The sequence below is a fragment of the Ambystoma mexicanum genome, chromosome 8, assembly GCF_040938575.1.
Source record: "Ambystoma mexicanum isolate Mex_15411 chromosome 8, UKY_AmexF1_1, whole genome shotgun sequence".
In the NCBI taxonomy this organism is placed as follows: Eukaryota; Metazoa; Chordata; class Amphibia; order Caudata; family Ambystomatidae; genus Ambystoma; species Ambystoma mexicanum.
The window spans coordinates 43,346,948-43,364,506 of NC_090929.1; the positions used below are offsets into that span (position 1 = coordinate 43,346,948).

The 17,559-nt window shown below is 47.5% G+C and overlaps 1 protein-coding gene across 6 annotated transcripts in view; it reads left to right on the forward strand.

Moving 5' to 3' along the window:
- Positions 1 to 17,559, forward strand: part of USP20 (ubiquitin specific peptidase 20) — a 587,649-nt gene that overhangs the window by 313,772 nt on the left and 256,318 nt on the right. The window lies entirely within an intron of this gene.

Consider the following 17,559-nt stretch of genomic DNA (forward strand, 5'->3'; position numbering starts at 1 on the left):
CCCTTGAGTAACTCAATTAAAAAGGCAGTTCTAAAACACTGGGACAAGCTACAAACAGAATCTTTTAAACCGGAAAAACCAAGATTTGCCTTCAAACGAAGTCGCAACCTGAAAGACCGACTTGTACATACGTACACAGAAGGAGATGCCCCAGACAGTACCCAAACCACACTGTGGAACCTCCCACCCGTCAAAGGCCACTTCAAATGCGGCAATTGTTCCGTCTGTAACCTCACGGCTAACCTCAAGACCATTGATCTGAAAGGAAAACAGTGGACCTTTAACTCATTTACCAACTGCAAAACCAAATGGTCCGTATATATCATCAAATGCCCCTGTGATCTTATTTACATAGGCAAATCCAAGAGAGAAATTCGACAACGGATCTGTGAACACCGCTCCAGCGTACGAAACCAAACAGAAGACAAACCACTAGTGGCACATTTCAAGATGATGAATCACACTCACAACGACATCTTCTGGGCAATATTGCAAACAGTAGGCAACCCCTTCCGCGGAGGCAACAGGGATCTTGCCCTTCGTAAACTCGAGCAAAAATGGATTTATCGTCTGGACTCTGTAAGACAGGGTCTTAACATCTCCATCGAATGGAACCTGTTCTTTAATAAGTAAAAAAACAGTGCGGTTCACCCCCCTGTGCTCTGACCCACTTAAATTCCCATGGGCTTTCTTCCACTACCAGAACAAGCTCCCTCCAACTGTCAGTCTCCCTGAGGTTTTTCAAATAGGTTTTTCTTTTGTATACATCCATGATGTTCTGGTCACACCTGTAACAATTTCCTATCTTTTTTCGTGATTCATCTTTTTCTGGCACTTGTCTGTGATTTACTGCAACCCATGACTCCTTTCATTACTGTTGTATAGTCATGTCCTTAATTTACCAGCACAGAAACAATACAGAAATTTTGAACTGTTTTTTCTGGTAACTATGTTATTGATGACTCACGTCGCTTTACTGCAACACATGTTTTGTAATTTTGCAGTGCCAGCATTGTATGTAACATGTACCTAGCGACTCGACAATATTCGCTCAATAGCCTTTAACTTGATTTCCTCATGGATATTTCATGGAATAATAATGCATGTTGCAAATGGTGCCAATATTAATTAATTTTTTCGCCCATGATCAATTCATGACTCTTTCAGTGCACGCACCAATATACACATGACCTAAATATACGTGCATACCGACGCATTCAGTGTGACTGCTCCCACCCCTTACACTATCCCCAGACGCATGCGCAGTCCCTGCAGGCACTACGGCCTCGTTTTAAACTCCTGACATGCGCAGTCAGTCCAGCGCAACCGACAGCAGTGACACAGCTCTTTTTCCTGTCTCACGTACAGGTAAGATCCGTAATTCCCCGCGCTGCTGGTACCACCTTCTCTGGTCACAACCATATCCCAACGTTTCACTCGTGGTTTTGTCCTCTGTACTTAGGCTAGGTACCTCTGTACACCACCTGCATATCCCAGCACCACGCAGTCACGGACTCCCCACTAATTATCAGTACTGCAACTCCCACTCACTTGTTGACTCGAGCACTCCTCATCTACAAACTCTGAGTCACGGCCGCTCACTGGACATAGCAGCACGAGTTAGTCCTTGTTGTAGCCACTGCCTTATGATTATTTCGTATCAATTTTTTGACCTTCTTTTACTTAGACTGGGGCCTCTGACATTTGCAGATCGTCCCCCCCCGGCCGCTAACTCCAGCAGCCGCTATTCACTCAAACAGCCATGGCGCCTATCAACGTCCACACGGTAGGTCCGTTTGCCTTGCCCTTCTCACCATTAGTGGATACTCTATTCTCACCGTTTTTAACACAGCCTCTTTTACCATAGGACGACATCTCACTCATTCATCCGGTCTGAACTCGACCTCCAAGTCCTGAAGACAGTTCGGTATTTTCAGTGCAGCGCTTTTCCATCTCTATCAGCTTCTGCCCTTGTCAGCTATCAACCGAACCAGAAACACAAACTTAAGTGTCGACAACGTCAATGTGTTGCGATATAAAACAACACATAAAATAGACTGTCACCACTGTATACTAATCCTTCACAATGCAGATTTAATGTATGCATATATGCCAGATTATGGCACAAAAATGTCTTCCTGTTTAATAAATTTATAATGTTTTATTCATCCACGGTGATTCTTTGTTCTGAGTTAGCAGTTATCTAGCTCCTTTTGCAAGGCTATAGCGACCTCCTGTCACGCTATTGGCTTGGGAAGCCTTTGACTCTACCCCCACGTATCTGAACAATCTCAGTGAGCAAACAAACGGGTCCGTAGCCATGGTCAATGGTCAGCAGGAACAGCTAAAGAGCGGTCCCTGGGTCGGGTCGAACATACTGTGACGAATCCTTGATGTCGTCCCTTCTCCCATAGAGGGGAACTCTTCCCATGGGGCCCAGGTGGTGCAGCCACAGTCCAAAACACTGTGTCTGTAAGGTAGAATATTATAACTAACTACGTAATATCAAATTGAAGAAGAACAGGGACTGCCCATGTGAATTACATTGTAAAACTGAGACGAAGAAGATCAAGAACAGCCTAGAAGGAAATAACATCAATTATACTGCGACGAAAAATAGGCAAAGAGAAGCCAGGAGAAAGGAATCTATCGTAAGCTTTGCAGACATGATTAGCCTAGGCAATGAACCAATAAGTAAGCACAAGTCTCTAGAGAGTATATTAATAGAAAACATAATGAACCTCAAGACGATCTGCAACATTCCACTAGAAAGAAGGAAAGATATAAAGGTTGATAGGAATGTCTAAAGACAAGCACACATCTGTCCTAACAGGGGTCAGCTTGACTTTCCCATGTATTGCATTGTTCTCCTATTTCCTTTAAGGCACCTGCACCCCAGAAGGGAGAAGGCATGCCTCCTTTCTTGAACAATGGACATTTGTAACCTAAGATTCATGAATACTGAAAATCGAGAGAGAGAGAGAGAGACTGAGGGATTTTCTCTGAACTTTCTGCAGTGTCTTCCATCATTGCCTCCAAAATTGCAAAAATCATCTACAGAATTCCACCATAAAATTCAAAACATTCTTCTTACATGAGCTGCAGAGTTGGTTCCAAAGAATGAGAGAGAACTCGGGGTTTGTGCCCGATTCTTATCATTCCCCCCCAAAAAACATAAAGGGAAATATTCCATTTGACAACTCTATTAAATTCTAGGACATTGATGCTTACATTCACATGACCATCAAGAAAGAGCATTTTCAGTACCTCAGTTTCGGGGAAGGATGATGATTCTTCTAGTGCTTCACTTTCAGACTGAATCCAGATCTCAGGGTATTAACAAAAGTTCTCTTCTACTAGCTCATCTCCCTCTACATAGGGTTACTCTGTCCCCATTCTATATAAAAAGTGCTCTGGCTATCCATGTGTCCAAGCCACAATCAATCAAGTTCAGTCTGGTCGGCGACACACTAAAAAACATGTGGCTTTCGATAAATCATAATTGGTTCCATCTACTGCTCTGTCAAAGAATGTTGTTCATTGGCACCATTGAGTGGTTGTGAATAATTTGCATTTTGGTAATAAATCAAGTAATACTTCATTTCATCGCTTGAATAGAGGCACCTGGTTAGGTATTTGGTTCCAGAAGATTTTGTCACTTGTGGCAACTTATTCATGTAGTGCCTTTTGCCAGATTGAGAATGCAATATTTTCAAATGCATTGGTGCCATCAATCAAAATAAATGTTTGAAGCTTCAATCCAAGAAGATTGCCATCCCAAGTCTAATTCGTCAACCTCTGTTGCGGTGCACAACCTATTGAACGCCTTCATATTGTGTTTCACCGAGTCTCAGTAGCCACTGGCTCTTCCCAGTATATTTGGGGAGGAGAGGGTTCTCCCTGTCAGTGCTTTCTGATCCAGAGCTTATGTGAAATTGGTATAAATCACCTAGAGCCCGATGCCATTTTGAGGGTTCTCGGCCCTCTCTGTCATTGAGAGAACATTGGTTTAAGCCCTTGCATGTTGAAAAGAAGATGCAGGAACTAGAAATTAACATCTGAAGACCATTTTGGAGGCAGTGCCTCAGCTTTGGGTACTGTCACAAAGCCAAGTGAAATCAATGAGAGGTGCATACAGCAGATGGTGGGGATTTAACGCAGGCTTATTGATGTTAGATACAAACTTGGGCCTACTAGGAAAATGTGCCATAACTGCAGAATTACTTCTCTGTAATTTCCAAAAAAGGCAAGTCTCTGGTTTCTATAAAGGGGTCTCCAGATTCAACAGTAATGTCTCTCATACCAGGGTCCTTTCCTTTAAGTAATTTTCAGTTTCTCAGTCACTCACAGCTTTAGGTTTTAAGTGACCCCACACTTCTTTCTTGGTGCCATTGCTTTGGATCTTCTGCTTTTTGTTGTGGATTCTTGGACTCCCTGATACCCCTCCGCCTGCGTCACGGGCCCGAGTGCACTTACACGTTAGGCCTTAGTCAAAGCAGAAGGGAGGTTGAGAGCCACAAAACTAAAACCCCACACCTCACCAGGGTTTAGACCACCAGTGTTGCTTGGCAGATGATGTTGGCTCTTGTACCTCTTTCCTGATTTGGGGGTCCTAGCTCTTCCCAAAGTGGCGTCCTCCTCCTCCTCAACGATTCTGTACCTCTTCTCTCCTGTCCTCTATGTTCTTCTCCCAACATCTCTGGGACCTCCTTGATGCTCTCTGTGTGCTCGTACCTTCCCCCCTCTCTTCAATTCCCTTTCATCAGGCTTATTTTATGCCTGATTCTCTTCCTTCTCTGCTGCAGCCCCACATTGGGTGTACTATGTCCCCTATTTCTTCTCCTTCTGTCTTCCCCCTCGGGGTGTCTCTCCATCCCTTGTTGCCTTTCCGAAACTCCACTCTCTAATATTCATCTTCTTTTCTCAGGCTCTTTACATCCTTTTGACTCTCTCCTACCTTCTGGTAGTTTTCTTTCTCCTTTCTCCTCCACTACACCATATTATTCTCCACCTCCTCTTTGAGGCTTTTCCTTTTTGCTCTCTGTTATATAGTGTACATAGTTAAAAGTCATAGTGCTATAGTTAAATGTCTCACAATGTATACAGTTGCATTCTTGTTATTAACGGGATTCCACAGCAGCTGATGACATCAGAGAACCCCATTATGTTATGGAGTGATGTGTTAGGAATTGGTGTCCGTTGGAAGCTGTTCAAGGAATACTGCAGCCCATGTTTGCTGATCTCAATAAAGATCGTTCACTCACCTTTACCGTGGTGTTGTGCTACATCAATTTGGTGACAAGCTGAACTGCTGCCTGGGCTGCAATGGAGAGGCAGCAGTGTGGTCAACCGACGCAGAAACACATCTGACTGAGAGTCTTCCAGGACGAGCTACAAGAAAGACATGAGTCAGCAGAGATGATGGTCGGAGCTCGTATCCATTGCAGGACCATCGCTACCCCCAACAAGTTTGAGGTGAGCCATGGTGCAAGGAATTGCGGGCAGCGCACAAGCGAATCTGCTCACTTGGTTACAGCCGGGATCACCACTATGCGCTCATTGTCACATATGTGGGAGCTTGAAGAGTGTGCGGCCCCAGCACACAAGCTCCTGCTGGGGACTGGCGGCAGTAACTGGCATTGAGCTGAGTGTGCGCGCGAGGCCGCAGGGCATATCCCTGCAACAGGAACCAGCGCTTCGCTCTGCGGGAGGATTTTGGAATGTGGGCAGCTCCATCATACTCCTTCTGGGTAGCAGCAGCAGCAACCACTTTTGGGCTGAGTGGTGCTTCACTCGAGGCACGAGGTGCCTATCGGAGTTTCCGCTGGGCTCTAGCTCACTGCTGGCTACGCGTGAGTGCACAAGCAGATCAGACAAGAGGACCGCTGTGTGTCTTATGACGTGGGAATGTGGTTTGTTGATGTTGCCAGGGACAGCATGATGGCAACTACATTGGAGCGCTCAAGAGTAATATACACTGAGCAGCCAACCTCCTCCTTGTCCCAGCAGCGCCAAGAATTCAGTGGAGAATATATACACACAATTTTCCTAGGATTTTAAGTGATTGAAGACCATGCTCCCATAAACATTATTATGCAAAATCAAACGGGACTAAGTAGTAAGTTCATGTTGAGGTTTAAACAAAAATTACTTTTTTTAAGTGTAAACAAAATCACATGAGTTAATTCAACTAACACTTCAACTAGCTGTGTCTGAGGAGAATGATGGTGAACATACCTGGCCCAACATATTTCTTGCCTCAAGGTTGTGGTAAACCTGTTGTCAGATGGAAAGATTGGACGGAATATTTTTGAAAGTTTATTCTTTCAGTTTATGCTCCTAACTATTCCATAAAGAGGAAAGGCGCTCCTCTATATCATTGTCTGTGACATGGCAGTCAGGAGTTATTGAAGAGACTTCTTGAGCCAAAGGTGGCAGAAGGACTCATTTTGAACTCATTTGATCTGAGTATCTTAAAACTGGATAAACATTATAAGGTCAAAGAGAACAAGATTCTTGCAAGGTATAGGTTTTTCACTAGGAAGCCGCGTACACCAGAGCGCATTGAGGAATTCCTCACAGCTGTGAGGGGATTGGCTGTTAAATGTCAGTTCATGCCTGTTAACAGGAAGAACACTGAGGGATCAGTTAATGATTAAATGTGCTGAGGATAAAGTGTGTGAAGAGCTGTGGAAGGAAAAAGACCCTGATCTTGACAGGGCTGTGAAAAAATCTACAAATGTGGAACATAGGTGTGGGAGTGGTGAACATTTCGCATGAGACGGAGAATGTACAGCGCTACACGTTGAATGTAGGCGCTGTGGGAAGAGAGGACATTTGTCCAAGTGCTGTCGATTTTGGTGTGGTAATGTAGGAACTATAGAAGAGGAGGTTGATGATTATGATAATGTGTGTGAAGGGCTGAATGTTTTGCAGGTGGTAGATGCTGTTTGTGAAATTAAGGTCAAGAAACCCAGAACCGTGATTGATGTCAATGGAGTATTTCTTGAGATGTTAGTTGACAGTGGTGCGGATTACACCTTGATTAGCAAAACGTCTTGGGAGGGAAGTCATTCGAAGTGTGTATTAAAGGAAGCAAGGGTAAAGGCGAATGCTTATGGTGAGAACCCCTTAACAATAATTGGATAGTTAGATGCCAAGTTCTCCATCATGGGGTCTGCCATGGATTCACATGCTCATGAATATTCCCTGTAGTCAGGATGGGAATCCTTGGTAAAGAAAAAATCAGTTTCAGTTTCGTTTCTGAACTGTCTTTCTCCTAACAACCAATCACTGGTCTCTGGGTCATACTGCCCCCAGCCAATGACTGCCCTCTACCTAAGCCCCTCCTCTGGCAGCCATCTTCAGATTTTTACCACACGTTCAAGTTTTGGGAGTCCTCGTGCTATAGCTCTCAAGCTTTTACTGCGTTTTGTGATTAATCGGTCAATCGAGCCACAAGCTTCATCGATCCATCATCCGACTAACGGGGACCCGTTTTTCAGAACTTTCTACGCCCCTTAAGGGCGATTATTTTTTGTCGAGTTCACTTCTCGGAGGATTCCAGAAGATTCTTGGAGGCCTACACCGCGTGGACATGGCCGAGGATAAAGGAGACTCGACGTCTCTGTTCAGGATCTGCCCAGGATGCGGGGTGCGGAAGATCTTCCTGGACGATCGGCACTCCCTGTGCCTTTATTGCCTGCATTCAGACCGCTCGCACGTGGAGGAGGCCTGTGCGTTCTGCAAGGACATGGTACCACGGACCATGAAGGACCGTCTCAAGCGGCTCGCTGAGTGGCTGCAGACGAAGACCTCGGCAGCTGGTGAGCCCCAGCAGCATGCTTCTCCCAAGAGAAAATCTGAGCGGTCTTCTAAGACCTTTGAGAGAGCTCTGGCAACGGGGCCCCAACATAAGGCAAACCACCGCGAGTCAGCAGACACCAGGAGCGCCGTTGGTACGGGCTCTGTGGCAGCCAGGCTGGACGCAGCATTGCCGACGCCGTCAACCACGAGCCAACGCTCTCGCTCAGCGAAGAAAAGGAAGTCAGACCACCCGGTTAAGCTTCTGGAGAAGGCCCGGTCGACTCCGATGGAGAAAGCCAAGGGGGAGCGAGACCTTGACCCTCCCCCCACGATGAAGGCCTCAAATGCGCCCAAGGTTGTGAAGGCCCAGGTTCACCAGGAGAGGAACCGGAGGACACAACGCCACTGCTGACACTCCCATCGCAACCGCCGCCACCACCACCGACGGACATGTCGGGAGACATCCTGCAAGCTCTGCACACCCTGTGCTCAGAGATAAGGTCAAGGATGCCCGTGCCTCCGACGGGCGATCCAGCGGCACCTGGACCATCAGGGGACCCGCCGTCTAAGAAGAGACAAGTCCATCCGTCTCCACCCTACCATCCTTCACCTCGCTCCCCTCCGCCGAGGGACGAGACCGACTACAGTTAAGGGTACGGACGACGGCAACGACAGCGGAACGGACCTCCCGTCGCCGGTACCAAGGGCCTCTCCACCCGACGAGATTGGCTCGTTCCATGCCATTATCTCTAGGGCCTCGGAGCTATTTCAACTGAACCCAGAGGAAAAGAAGGAGGGATTCCTTTTTCAGCACTGAGAGGCCAAGAGGAAGACTGTGCTCTCGATCCCGCTGTTGGACGACATTTGGGACAAAGGACTGTCCCTCCTGAAAAACCTGTCCTTGGCCCCGGCAAAGAGAGAAATACAGGGTGCCAGACTCTGCACCAAAGTGTCTCAGATCTCAGCCATCCCTGGACTCGGTGGTCTTGGCGGCGGCCAGGAAGAAATCTGCAGGGTCGGCGGCATCGACTTCCACTTCCCCACCGGACAGCAAGGGAAAGAAGCTAGACGCCATGGGACGACGGGTCATCTCGTCGGCGGCAACGACTATTAAGGCGGCCAATGCTCTCGCCATCGTGGACGGCTACGACAGGGAGCTTTGTTTTTTTTTATTTTCTTTTTTATTTAGCAGTTGTTTTAGCTGATTAACAACTTTACAACTTATGAAAAAACAAAAAAAAACAAATTCTCAATACAGTGTGTAAATTATCACATGTATACATTCCCTTTTGTTAAAAAAATCTGTACATAAAATTTGTACATAAATTTAGCAGGCACAAATAAAGTTGCATCTGTGACTTATATAAAGTTACGGTTTCATAAAGACAGTGTTCCAGAAATCCTAAATTACCATAGTGCCATTATCCTGTCTTGAACAGTGCTTCCAAAAATCTTTTTATGGCTACATACACAGGTACATGGTTTGTTGAGAAGAATATACTCCATCTCTCTTCTTGATCAAGAGTTTCTTATTGCTGACAGTGTTTGTACAAAAATAGTTCTCGCTCTCTCAATACCCCTGGACACTCCATAAACAGGTGTCGTAAGGTTTCCTTCACTTCGATGTTTTCACAAAATCGACAGAAGTTTGAAGATATGGCAATTAGTTTTCGCTTAGCCATTAGCGATCGTGTTGGCCATAAATTTAATCTAAATCGTAGTATGGCTGAGCGAAATGAGATGGATGGAGACCGAATTAAGTAAGGTTCACAATCGGCAAACTTTTTAGTTGCAAATGGGTTGTCTCTAAAATCTCTGTATGTACCACATAGTTCTCTAGTTCGATTCCAATCATGCATATATAGTTTCTTTTTTGCTCTATCAGGATTTTCCAACAATGTCTGCAATGAGACATCTGCAACAGCCATTGCCTCATATGCTCTTTTACACCAGTTGACCGGAAAACTGTGTGCTGATTTCAAAATGTACGATGCAAGAGAGAACACAAAGGTATTGGGATTGTCAGTTGTCAGCAAGAACACATTTTCTCAGTCGAGCACACAGTCGCCACTGGAGTCTAACGTGCAGGGACAGTAAGCCAATTTCATGTCCTCTACATGCAACCGACGTGCACTGTGGCAAGTTGAGAATTTTCCTCCAATATCTCCCCTCCAATTTTTGCAAAAAACTTAGGTTCAGATTGGGCCATGTGTCTAGGCCATACAGAAGTATTGGTACAGTCTTGTGATTGTAATAGGTAATGACCGTTTTTATGGAAAATTTGCCATAGGTGCGCAATATTAGCTTCGATTGCGAGATTGCTGTCGTCATTCATTCCTCCAGGGTTTTTAAGAGTGCTCCGCTGAATTGACAATCATCGATTTGCATTCCCAGGTATTTACACCTGCTTACAACCTCTATCACTGCACCTTGTAAAATCCATTTGTATCTATTAGAGCTTTGGTTTAAAATCGCCCCTCTCCGGGACTTCCTTCCGGACGACAAACGGATGGAGGCCCTTGAAATCCTATTAGAAGGCGAGGTGGCATCGGACCAATGCCATCACGGTGGCCACAGACATCGCCGACACCGGCTTCCGCCAGATGGGCAATGGTGTTTGCCTTCATCGGGGAGGTTGGCTGAAGGCCACCAATTTCCGTCCGGACGTCCAGACAAGGGTATTGGATATGCCCTTAGACCGGGACAACTTGTTCGGCAAGACGGTGGACGAATCTCTGCAGGCCATCAAGGCAGCTACTGAGACGGCTCATGCCTTAGGCACACTCCAACAGTGACGGCCATCCTTTCACCGCCCGATTTTGTGAGTTTGAATCTGGGGGTGACTAGCAGAAGATGGTTAGAGGCTCTAGTGTGGTGGCTGGTGGATTTTCTAGTCAGTCTGGCCGAGATATAAGGTGGTGCGGTATTGTTCAGTCCTTTGTACGTGATAGAGAGCGTCTTGAGGAGTATTCTGTCACTAATTTTAAGCCAGTGGCGGTCTTTCCTGATATTAGATATATGCTCTCTTCGGGGTATGTCCAAGGCAGCTCTGAGAGCATTGTTCTGTTGAATTTGCATTTTGTTTATGATGTTTTTATTGGCGCCTGCATAAAGGACGTTGCAATAATCTAATTCAGACATTATTAAGGCGTTGGCTAGCGTGATACAGTTAGTTTTGGAAAGGTAGGGTCTACAGGCCCTGATTAATTTACAGGTGTAGGCTATAGATGAGGCCAGAGAGTGAAGTTCTTTTTGTGAGAAAGTGTGGAATCAAGGTAGAAACCTAGTGATTTTACCTCGGTTCCCACCTTGATTATGTTGCCATCTATGTTAAAGGCTGTGTAACTAGGGCTGAGTTTTTTGAGGTTTTTGAGGTTGGAGTCGGAGCCCAGGATCAGTATCTCTGTTTTGTCATCATTCAGGTAGAGGCCGTGGGAGGGGTTCATAGTGATAATACCGAATTTAAAAATCTCGAAAACCAAAATCTCGAATACAAAAGGCCGAAAAATAAAATATCGAATTTTTTTTTCAATGTGTTTTTTTTCAAAATGGGGGGGTTCCCCCCCAACCCCCTTTTTTCATTTTTTTTTATTTTACCCCTTTTTTTTACTTACCTGACCCCAAAAACATATATAAATAAATAAATAAAAAATTCGATATTTTTTTTCGATATTTTATTTTTCGGCCTTTTTGTATTCGAGATTTTGTTTTCGAGATTTTGACTGACCACCCGTGGGAGGCCATCCATGCCTGAATAAGAAGGTAAATCTTGTTCACTAGAACTGAGTCAGCACAAAGCTGCCAGATAGTGGTATGAGGATCTGCGTGTCGTCCGCGTAATTTGTATAAGTTATCCCCAATCTGTCAAGTTTGTCGAAGAGTGGTTTAGTGAAGATATTGTTCATTGTGGGAGAGACACATGAACCTTGTGGAACGCCACAGGTGATGTGTATTGGGTCCGCTGAGGCTAAGGGGGAGAACACTGTCATTGTGCGGTTGGCTAGGAAGGATTGTACCCAGGCTATAGCTTCCCTTGAGAAATGGGCGGCAGACGCTAGATGCTTACATAACACTGCGTGGTCAACCAGGTCGAAAGCCGCCGATAAGTCGAGGAGGAGGAGCATAGCTGTTTTACCTTTATCCTTCAACTCGTCGATTTGAGTCTTGAGGTCAATTAATGCCGTTTCAGTACCATGTTGAGGTCTGAATCCAGATTGGCGTGATCCTAGTAGTTGGTTCGTCTCCAGATAGTTTTGGATCTGGAGGTAGGCTACTCTGTCGATAATTTTAAGAAGGAACGGGACCGTAGTAATCGGCCTATAGTTAGTGGGGATGGCTGGGTCCAGGGTCTGCTGGCAGTACCCATGATTCTTTGAGGTTGGAGGGCACAGTGCTAGATCTGAAGGAGGCATTGATTAGCTTGTAAATGAAGGGTGCTAAGTCTCTAGCTGCGTCTTTAATTACTTGTGCTGGGCAACTGTCGCCCTGGCAGTTCGATGGTTTCAGAGATAAAATAACCTTTTCAGTTTCCAGTATGGAAATGTTGGTGAAGCTAAAAGGTTTACAGCTGCTTGGTACATCAGAGGTTGGTGTGTCAGTCAGAGAGGTAGTCTGAGTTCCTGTAGAGCTCAGGGTGGCCTTTTTCTTTGCAATTTTGGACTGTAAGGTTATTATTTTGTTTGCTAATGCATTCTGGATGCTAGCGCACCATTGTTTGTCCTTGGGAATATTGTCCGTAGGAGCTATTGGGTTTTCCATTTCCCGGAGAATGGCTTCTTTAGAATTAGAGTTGGCTTTGCTAATTCTCTCATTAAACGTGTTTTTTTTAGTTTGGATGATTTCTTTCTTGTATTTGTTAGCAAAGTTGGTAAGTAAGGTTTTGTTCTCTACTGATGGTGAGTGCCTCCAGATAGCTTGGAGTTTTCGTTTTTGGATTCGTAGTTCTTTGAGGTGGGGGGTGAACCAAGAATTAAGGTGTGCTTCTTGTCTACTTTTGCATACTTTGATAGGGGCAACTATATCCAAGGCTTTAGACATGGAAATGTTAAATGTATCAACTAATGTGTTTGGGTCAGAGTTGTTAGCGCTAGCCGTGAGCACTGGTAGGAGGAGGGGGAGTAGTTTTTCGGCAGTGATTTCTTTTTTACTTCTGGTTGGCAGAGCTGGTACTGTTTCGCGAGAAGCTACTTTAGGGGGTTCTATGATGGATGAGAAGCAGATGAGGTGATGGTCAGTCCAGGTTTGGGGTGTAATATTAGAAATAGTGGTGGTGCAGTTCAGAGTGGCTATCCAATCTAGTGTGCGTCCTTTTGTATGTGTTGGAGCTAGGACATTTTGGGTGAGGCCATGTTCGACTAAGATAGATTGGATAGATTGTGCTTGCTTGTCCTCCACATCGTTGAATCCCAAGTTAAAGTCACCTAGTACTAGGAGTTGGGTAGAGTCTTTAATGTTGTTGGTGAGGAGGCTGGAGAGATCTTCCTCAAAATTCCCTAAATGACCAGGTGGTCTGTACACCAGGATAATAGTTAGTGTGCTATTGTTAGAGATGGGTAGTTTAGCTAAAAGAAGTTCGCAAGATGTGATGGTAGGCGGTGGGGTGAGTCTTAGTGCTAACTTAGTTTTGGTGATAATGGCCAGACTGCCGCCTCTGGCGTTAGGTCGGTCGACTCTGATTATATTGTAATTGTCTGGTATGGCTGTCATGAGTGCGGGACCAGCAGCATCATGGAGCCAGGTCTCGGAGATAGCTAGAAAGTCTAGGTTGTCCATGGTAAGTGTGTCGGCAATTTCCGTGTTGTGTGCTACAAGGGATCTCGCATTGATGAGAGCTCCTGAAAGGGTGGGAGTAGTACTGTTTTCTTGTGTAGGTTTCGGTTGGGGGTGTTTGGACCTCTTTTGATCATGAGGGGGGTAATTCCACATTTTAGGGGGTTTAGCAGCGGCTGTATCAGATGGGTTGGTGATAGTTAGGGTGGGCGTGGGGATTGACAGTCTTGTTCTGTTGTGTTTGAGATCATAGAGTCGTGGCAACCTAGCTCTGAGTCGCATATTTCTCTCCTGCAGGGTACAGGGTGTAGAGATAGTGTAGGTCATTATTATGATAATTGTTAGCGAAGCCCAAAGTAGGGAGTAGAGTGTGTATATAAAGTGGTTTTTAGTGAAGTGGACGTTAAATTGTTCTATAGTCACTACTGCGATATATAGGGAGGTACTGTGTAAGTACTGATTAAGGTAGCTAAGGGGCAACAAGGGGGCATCTAAATTTGACAATCCTCGCAATAGTTAATAATGCATACAAGCCGTAGAAGGGCACCTAGATTTGACAATCCTTACAGTAGCTAAAAATGCATACAAGCCGTAGAAGGGCACCTAGATTTGACAATCCTTACAGTAGCTGAAAATGCATACATGCCATAGAAGGGCATCTAGGTTTGACACACGCTATAATGCCTTAATCAGCCTAGGCTATGTGTTAGTGCTAGGGCCGTTGGCCTGCGGGGACAGTGATATAATATGAGGCGCTGCAGCAGTACATAGCTAGCGGGCCTTAAATTGAGGGACTGTGTACATTTAGCTTGGCTCGCAGTATCTCAGTACAAGGCAATTTGCGTGGGCATTAGAGACAGCATACATTTAATGTTGAGTACATGTCATACTGGTGTGCCGTCGGCCATGAGTTGTACAGTGATGGCAATGGCAATAGAGTGTCTGGCGCGATGTCTTTAAGATGTTACGCTTCGTGTAGGCGGTGCCGTCAGAGTCAAGGTTATAGGATTAATATGCCGTGAAGGGCAGCAGAACCGGTAAGGCAATGACAAAAATCGCAAGATCTAAGTACTCACAGGTGGGATGGGTGCCGGCAGGGGTCCTGGCCGACGGTCCGTAAGGCTCCGGACAGGCTTGGACAGGTGATGGCCTTAAAACTGTGGGCCTTGTAGCTGGTGGGCCGGCTCACGCCTTCCGGCTCCTGATTGGGGCTATATTCAAAGGTGCGGCCAATCAGGGGTAGATGTCAGCGAGCGGCGTAGGAAGTAGGGAAAGAGCTACCCTCACAATAGTTGGGCGGCCATTTTGGAGTGGGGGCCTGCCTCGCGCTCTGAAGTCGAGCCGATGTGCAAATCAGGCATCCGTTGGTTGTAGCTTCACAATCCTATGCTGAACTGTGTCCGTAGCCGTGACAATAGTGCTTACTATAAAAATAAGCTACAAACGCGTGCAGACGGATTCGCCACATCGGGCTGCTGGGGAGGAGGTGAAGCCAGTTGGCTAACCTTACATGGGTGCTGTAGGCATGCAAGGTCGGGGCACTGCTCCGGCAGTGGTGGACGAGGTCCTGCTCCTCCCCGGATGGGATACTGGCTTGGACAGGTGATGGCCTTAAAACTGTGGGCCGTGTAGCTGATGGGCCGGCTCGCACCTACCGGCTCCTGATTGGGGCAAAGGTGCAGCCAATCAAGGATAGATGTCGGCGAGCGGCGTAGGAAGTCGGGAAAGAGCTACCCTCACAATAGTTGGGTGGCCATTTTGGAGTGGGGGCCTGCCTCGCGCTCTGAAGTCGAGCCGATGTGCAAATCAGGCATCCGTTCCTTGTAGCTTCACGATCCTATGCTGAACTGGGTCCGCAGCCGTGACAATAGTGCTTACTATAAAAATCAGCTACAAATGCGTGCAGACGGATTCGCCACGTCGGGCTGCTGGGGAGGAGGTGAAGCCAGTTGGCTTACCTTACGTGGGTGCTGTAGGCATGCGAGGTCGGGGCACTGCTCTGGCAGTGGTGGGCAAGCTCCTGCTCCTCCCAGGATGGGAGTACCGCCAACCATCCCGTTCCTCGGCCCAGGAAGCCTACACGGGCCGCAGCAAAGCCGGAGGAAATCGTCGTCGCCAAGGCCCCAAAGGTGGGTTGTCCATGACGAAGCAAGACTGAACCGGCCGTGACGTCGGGCCCCCAGGCTAGCACCCCGGTGGGAGGCCAGCTGGCGAACTTCGTTGACGTGTGGAAGTCCATCCCCACTGACCGTTGGGTTCTGGATGCCCTGGCCCACGGACACACCCTGGAGTTCCAAAGGAAGTGTCCCCGCGTTCCACCAGTGGCCAGGCAAGAAAACCACATCCCACAACTGCTTCTAGAGGTACGAGCGATGCTGAAAAAGGGCCCGATACAACTCGTCCGGAAGAAGACCGTCGGTTGGCGGCCCATCCTGGATCTCCGCCATCTCAACAAATACATCAAGTCCCAGAAGTTTCGGATGGTCACCCTTCAGCACGTGCTGTGACAACTGGAGGAAGGGGATTTCCTGTCGTTGCTGGACCTGGAGGATGCTTATTTTCACATCCCCATCCACAAGGGGCATCGAAAGATTCTACGCTTTGTGGTCCAGGGGCAGCACTATCAATTCAAGGCCCTTCCCTTCGGTTTGAAGTCGGCGCCAAGGGTCTTCACCAAGTGCCGGGCGCCGGTGGTGGCGCAGCTGCGCCTGCTGGGGTTCCACCTCTACCCCTACCTGGATGATTGGCTCATCCGAGCGAAGTCAAGGGATCTCGCCGTCGAGCACACAGCGAGGACCGTCCGCCTGCTCACGGATATGGGGTTCTCGATAAACTAGGCAAAGTCCTGCTTGGTGCCATCGCAGGACGCTCGGTTTCTGGGGTCCAGGCTCAACACAGTGTCGCGCCTGGCTTCGCCATTGGAGGACAGGATAAAGGCCATCCTGGGCAAGGTACAATGGCTGTTGACCATGGAAGTTGCCAGGGTGAGGTCCTTCAAGTCCCTGCTCGGCATGATGTCGTCATGCATCTACCTCGTTCGGCTGTGCAGGCTGCGGATGCGGCCACTGCAAGAGTTCCTTGACACCCGTTGGATCCAAGTATCAGGAAGCTTGGAGGACAAGATCGCCCTCAATGAGACATTTCGTCGAGCGATTCGGTGGTGGGGCATCCGCGCGCATCTAGCAGCAGACACGGACTTCCAGACCCTAGCACATCAGGAGACGGTGACGACGGACGCCTCCCTGGAGGGATTGGGGGCGCACACCGGAAATCTCCACGCAAGAGGCCTTTGGCTACCGGAGGAGAAGTTTTTGCACATCAACGTCCTGGAGCTCCGGCTGTGTTTTGGGCCCTCAAATCATTCCTTCCGTCCCTCAAGGGCAAGGTGGTGCGGGTCTTCACCGACAACACCACCACGATGTTCTACATTCGGAAGCAGGGGGGCACCAGATCCCTGGCCCTCTCCAAGGAAGCGCAGGATCTATGGCACTGGGCCGTCGCCCATAGAATGTTCCTGGTACCCTTTCATCTGGCAGGAGTGAAGAACACGTCGCCGACTCACTCAGCAGGGAGCTGCGCTTTTGCCACGAGTGGGAGCTTCAGCAGGATCAGGTGGACCTACTGTTTCGACGATGCAGCAATCCCCAGATCGATCTATTTGCGACTGCGACGAACTCCAAGTGCCAGAGGTTCACCAGCAGGTTTCCCCAGCCGGGGAGCATGGGGGATGCATTCTCCTTCCCCTGGGACGGCCTGTTCCTGTATGCGTTCCCCCCCTTGCCATTGCTTCTGCGACTCACCAGTCAACTCATACGGTCCCAGTGCAGGATGATCCTCATCGCACCGGCGTGGCCAAGGCAGATATGGTAGCCGGACCTTCTGGACATGTCAGCGTCCCCTTGTCAGGTATGGCGCTTAGTACTTTGGGAGAGTTGGTGAGTTTTAAATAGATTGTTACATAATCTGTAGTTGGTTTGGCCTTAA